Raw genomic sequence first — 5,828 nt, 5'->3', positions numbered from 1 at the left:
AAGATGTTATCCATGAACTCTTCCGCTGCTTTCAGATCTGTGAAGGGTCTGGAGGATCCATCCCACAGTCTTATATGAAGAATTGCTGGATATCTTAATTGAAAACGTATATTTTTGCTAAATAAGACTGAGAAGATTAAAGCAAAGGATCTGTGTTGTCTGGTTACTTCAGCTGAAAAGTCTTCAAATAGTGGAAGTTTTACCCCTCGGACCAACAGGGGCTGTCTGAGGCGGCGATATTTCTGTAGAATGTCATTTTTATCAGAAAAATCAAGATACTTTACTATTACTTGTCTTGGTCTTTTATTGTCCCCTTTCTCCATATTTCCTGGTGGACCAATGCGGTGCACCCTTTCAGATTTGCGTCCTGTTATGATGTCCGGTGCTTTGGGTATGTCTATTTCACAGAGTTTTTTCAGCTCTTCATAGGGGAATGTCTCTGGCAGTCCCACTATTCCGAGATTACTCCTTCTGGATCTGTTCTTCAGGTTGTCTATTCAGTCTCTCAATACAACATTTTCTCTTGTAAGTCTAGCCAGACTCTCTTGATCAGTGTGCGCATCGTCCTCTATTGCAGATATCCTTGTTTCTATTCTGTTTATTTACTCAGTGGCCTCAAGTAGCTGTTCCTGCATTGCCTGCAGTGCCTGTGCCACTGATTCTTTCAAGGTATGTAATATCTCAGGTAATAGTTTATCGGCCACCTCCGAGGCCAGTCTCTTATAGTCCAATCCCAGTACCTGGGTGTCTCTGTTAGCATCGGTGCCAGTGTTCATGTGCGTCTCCAGCCTGCTTTCCTCTGCAGTGGCGCGAGCGTCTGCATGTACCAGCACCATGACACCTCCCTGAAAGCACGGGCTGTCTTGTTTTTGGCATTGCTGCGCAGTAGATATCATTCCATGTAGGTGGGACGCGTGCCCCACCGTTCAGTCTTCCTGACTTGCCTGGTTATGGAGCCTATCGCCGCTATTTGTAGCCGGTATTTTAGTAAGGTCTGTAGAGGTGCCGGGAGCTCAGGAGTCATCCTCCCTACATGACCAGCGCTGGAACCAGAAGTCCTCAATTTTGCATTTCTTTTGGAAATCAAGATCCTAGAGTCTGGAGGAAGAGTGGACAGGCCACTATCCAAGCTGCTTGAGGTCTAGTGTGAAGTCAGTGATGGTTGGGGAGCCATCTCTTCTGCTGGTGTAGGTCCAATGTGTTTTATCAAGACCAAAGTCAGCGCAGCCGTCTACCAGGAAATTTCAGAGCACTTCATGCTTCCCTCTGCCGACAAGCTTTTTGGAGATGGAAATTTCATTCTCCAGCAGGACTTGGCACCTGTCCACACTGCCAAAAGTACCAATACCTGGTTTAAAAACAACAGTATCACGGTGCTTGATTGGCCAGCAAACTCGCCTGACCTTAACCCCATAAAGAATCAATGGGGTATTGTCAAGAGGAAGACGAGAGACACCAAACCCAACAATGCTGACGAGCTGAAGGCTGTTATCAAAGCCACCTGGCCTTCCATAACACCTCAGCAGTGCCACAGGCTGATTGCCTCCATGCCACGCCACATTGATGCAGTAATTGATGCAAAAGGAGCCCCAACCAAGTATTGAGTGCATTTACTGAACATACATTTCATTAGGTCAACATTTCGGATTTTAAAATCATTTTTCAAGCTGTTGTTATAAAGTATTTTAATTTACTGAGATAATGACTTTTGTGTTTTCATTGACTGTAAGCCATAGTCATCAACATTAACAGAAATAAACACTTGAAATAGATCACTCTATTTGTAATGACTCTATATACTATGAGTTTCACTTTTTGTATTGAAGAACTGAAATAAATTAACTTTTTGATGATATTCTAATTTAGTGAGATGCACCTGTATAAAACCAAGAGGCTTGGTTTTTATGACAGAAAATGTGTTGGTATTAATACAAACCGTATTGGAATCCGGAGGCTTTTCATTTCCGGAGCCCAGCCCGCCTAAACGTGTCAGCTTCCATTTTTACCATTATACCTCTGGAAGAACCTTTCCTCCAGCCACGGGGCAGCAGCAGCGGCTTTTTATGTTCTTATAGGTGTTGTGCCTACACACAACAGCCTTAGGTTAGTGCTACCATCGATTATACCTATTCCTAACCAGGCGGAATTGCCCTATTTTGTATGCGCTTCTGTCCCTCTCCAGAGCTTTTCAGTCTATAGCAAAAGTGACTAATTTGATTCCACAGCCACTTTCTGGAAATTATCAAGAAGTGCATGTTGGAGAGTGAAAATTGCAAATGTGTCATTTTATTACCCAACACATAGTGCCCAGATTGTGCTCCAGGAGACACACACCGTAAATTAAGTGGGTTCTTCGCACAATAGTAATTCCAAATACATGAATGCTAAGTATGGTTTGGTCACACTGCAAGGCTCAGAAGCGAGGGGGAGATTTGACTTTGGGAGAGCGGATATTGCTGGATGGGTTTATGGAAGCCATGTTGCTTTTCAAGAGCCTTTATTAGACTATGAACTATCATTGTCTTGGTGAATAATGTAATTTTTTAAAGAACATGCATTTTAAGGAGTGTTTGTAGAAATGTTCAAAAATATAAATTTTAAAGATATTTTATTTAAAATTAATAATTGTTTTTTTTCTTAGCAGATGATTATACCAGGAGATCAGAGGGACAGCTGACAACTTCAATTTTTAAATCAGATGATCTCGAGATCCCACAGGATACAACTGAAGTGAATGCCATTACTACAGATATAACATCATCCCTTCACAGCAAAGATCTATCATCTGATCCTTTGAAACAGATCCTGTGTTCTGATTCATTATCAATTACTAAGGAAAATTAAAGTCACAAAATAAGCATTAAAAAACAAACTGCTTCTAAAGCAAAGAAGCCATTTTCACTTTCAGAACCTAGAAAAAGTTTTCCCCTCGAAAAATCTTTCCTTAAACATCAAAAAATTCACACAGCAGAGAATAGATTTTCTTGTTCCAAGTGTGGGAAATGTTTTAACCAGATATCAGATCTTGTTTCTCACCAGAGAATTCACACAGGGGAGAAGCCTTTTTCATGTTTAGAATGTGGGAAATGTTTTAACCGGAAAGCTCATCTTGATTGCCACCAGAGAACTCACACAGGGGAGAAGCCTTTTTCCTGTTCAGAATGTGGGAAATGTTTTAACCAGAAATCAAATTTTATGAAACATCAGAATACTCACACAGGGGAGAAGCCATTTTCCTGTTCAGATTGTGGGAAATGTTTTAATCAGAAATTAGATTTTGTTACTCACCAGAGAACTCACACAGGGGAGAAGCCTTTTTCATGTTCAGAATGCGGGAAATGTTTTAACCGGAAAGCGCATCTTAATAACCACCAGAGAATTCACACAGGGGAGAAGCCTTTTTCATGTTCAGAATGTGGGAAATGTTTTACAGAGAAATCAAGTCTTATGAAACATCAGAATACTCACACAGGGGAGAAGCCATTTTCCTGTTCAGACTGTGGGAAGTGTTTTAATCAGAAATCAGATCTTGTTACTCACCTGAGAATTCACACAGGGGAGAAGCCTTTTTCATGTTTAGAATGTGGGAAATGTTTTAACCGGAAAGCATATCTTGTTATCCACCAGAGAACTCACACAGGGAAGAAGCCTTTTTCCTGTTCAGAATGTGGGAAATGTTTTAACCAGAAATCAAATGTTGTTATACACCTAAGAACCCACACAGGGAAGAAGCCCTTTTCCTGTTCAGAATGTGGGAAATGTTTTACAGAGAAATCAAGTCTTATCAAACATCAGGGAACTCACACAGAGAAGAAGCCCCTTTTTCCAGCTTAGAATGTGGAAAATGTTTGACCAGAAATCCGATTTGGTTAAACACCAGAGAACCCACATAGCTGAGAAGACTTTTCCATGTTCAAAATGTGGGAAATATTTTGTGAATAAATAATCTCTTCTTGGTCACCAGAGAACTCATACTGGGGAGAAATCTTTTTCATGTTCAGAATGTTGGAAATGTTTTAATCGAAAATTGTATCTTCATAAAGGGGTTGTTCACTACTAGGACAACTCCTTCTCATTCCTCATGTTTGGCCTTGTTAAAATAAAAACACTCATACGCACCTCCCGTTCTGGCACTGTTCCATTGGTGTCACAACTTGCTTTCCCGGGGCTCACATAAAGTTGTTACATCACACAAGCTCTATGCCCAATCAACGCCGCCTTCACTGTCCTCGCCTTTGGATGTATTGAACATCAACAGGAGGGACATAGCCTGGACATAGCACCAAGAGAATGCACACACTGAAAGCACTCTCGTCAGACCGTGTTCCTGGGGGAATTATAAGCAATTTACAGCCTCCAACATGACTTTCGATATGGGAAAGAGAGAAGAGATCAGAGGTTAGTCTGAGGTCCTCCACCTCTGTCAGCATGCTTGGTATGCCGTGTTTCTTATGGAAGGTCTTATCTTCCTGCTCCGGAGCTATTACTGCCTCACCTCAGCATGGAAAAAAAGCAGTCTAAACCCTCATGATGCCAGACAGCTCCAGCCTGTAAGTCCTGCAGCAATTTCTCTCTTAATGTCGGCCTCACAAGAAAACAGCTCCACAAATCTCCCTGTACGCTCACCAAAGCCCCCATACTGTGCAGTGCTTGCTTCACAGGGACATTTACCTCCCAGCCACAGGTTATTGTAATGCACATGCCCGAGCTGAGCGGCGTGTGCGTGTGATAGTAGTGATTCCACTGGACCGTGCCGGAGAGTGAATGCCTGGAGGGGCGTAACTAGGTATTCGCCCGATCCGACCAGGGTCGCACGACGGCATACGACGCCAGTGCACCAAGGAGGAGCCGAGCAGAGGGACCAGGTGCTACTCCAGGACAGACCCCGGACATGGCTGTTGACCACACACAGGGGAATACAGGAACAGACTGGTAGGCTGGCACACAGACTGGTGGGTATAGGCAGGCACGACTGGTATGCAGGCAGGCGGGTATGCAGGCAGGGGGGTACAGGCAAGAGTGCAGACAGGGAGGCACTAGCAGGTAGGAACACTGGCGGGATAGGACCCAGTACACACTGGGACTCAGGAACAGAACCACAGATGTGGCGGACAAACAGCAGAGAGGCCGCCCAGAGAGGTGAGCGAGAACAGGGCAGGACAAGGCCGCCTGGAGCGGTGAGCAAGAGTAGAGCAGGACAAGGCCGCCAGGAGCGGTGAACAAAGGGTCAGAGCTGAGCGAGACTGCCGGAGCAGTGAGCAAAAGGATAAGAGCGGAGCGAGACTGCCGGAGCAGCGAGCAAAGGAGTCAGAGCAGGCTAGAACCGCCGGAGCGGTGAGCAAAGGAGTCAGAGCAGGCTAGAACCGCCAGAGCGGTGAGCAAAGGAGTCAGAGCAGGCTAGAACCGCCGGAGCGGTGAGCAAAGGAGTCAGAGCAGGCTAGAACCGCCGGAGCGGTGAGCAAAGGAGTAGGAGCAGGCTAGAACCGCCGGAGCGGTGAGCAAAGGAGTAGGAGCAGGCTAGAACCGCCGGAGCGGTGAGCAAAGGAGTAGGAGCAGGCTAGAACCGCCGGAGCGGTGAGCAAAGGAGTAGGAGCAGGCTAGAACCGCCGGAGCGGTGAGCAAAGGAGTAGGAGCAGGCTAGAACCGCCGGAGCGGTGAGCAAAGGAGTCAGAGCAGGCTAGAACCGCCGGAGCGGTGAGCAAAGGAGTAGGAGCAGGCTAGAACCGCCGGAGCGGTGAGCAAAGGAGTAGGAGCAGGCTAGAACCGCCGGAGCGGTGAGCAAGGCAGAGCAGGGGGGACAGGGCTCTGTTCACACGGAACAGACAGGA

General features: G+C 45.6%; 1 pseudogene; it reads left to right on the top strand.

The window, feature by feature from the left end:
• The first annotated feature begins 950 nt into the window (after nucleotides 1–950).
• Nucleotides 951–4,404, top strand: LOC141197800 (uncharacterized; annotated as a pseudogene).
• Nucleotides 4,405–5,828: the final 1,424 nt, after the last annotated feature.

Source organism: Phyllobates terribilis, unplaced genomic scaffold (genome assembly GCF_046119375.1).
Source record: "Phyllobates terribilis strain yellow unplaced genomic scaffold, ASM4611937v1 Scaffold_88__1_contigs__length_6355796, whole genome shotgun sequence".
Classification (NCBI taxonomy): domain Eukaryota; kingdom Metazoa; phylum Chordata; class Amphibia; order Anura; family Dendrobatidae; genus Phyllobates; species Phyllobates terribilis.
Note: the sequence above shows the minus strand (reverse complement) of the source record. Positions and strands in the feature narration are given on the sequence as shown.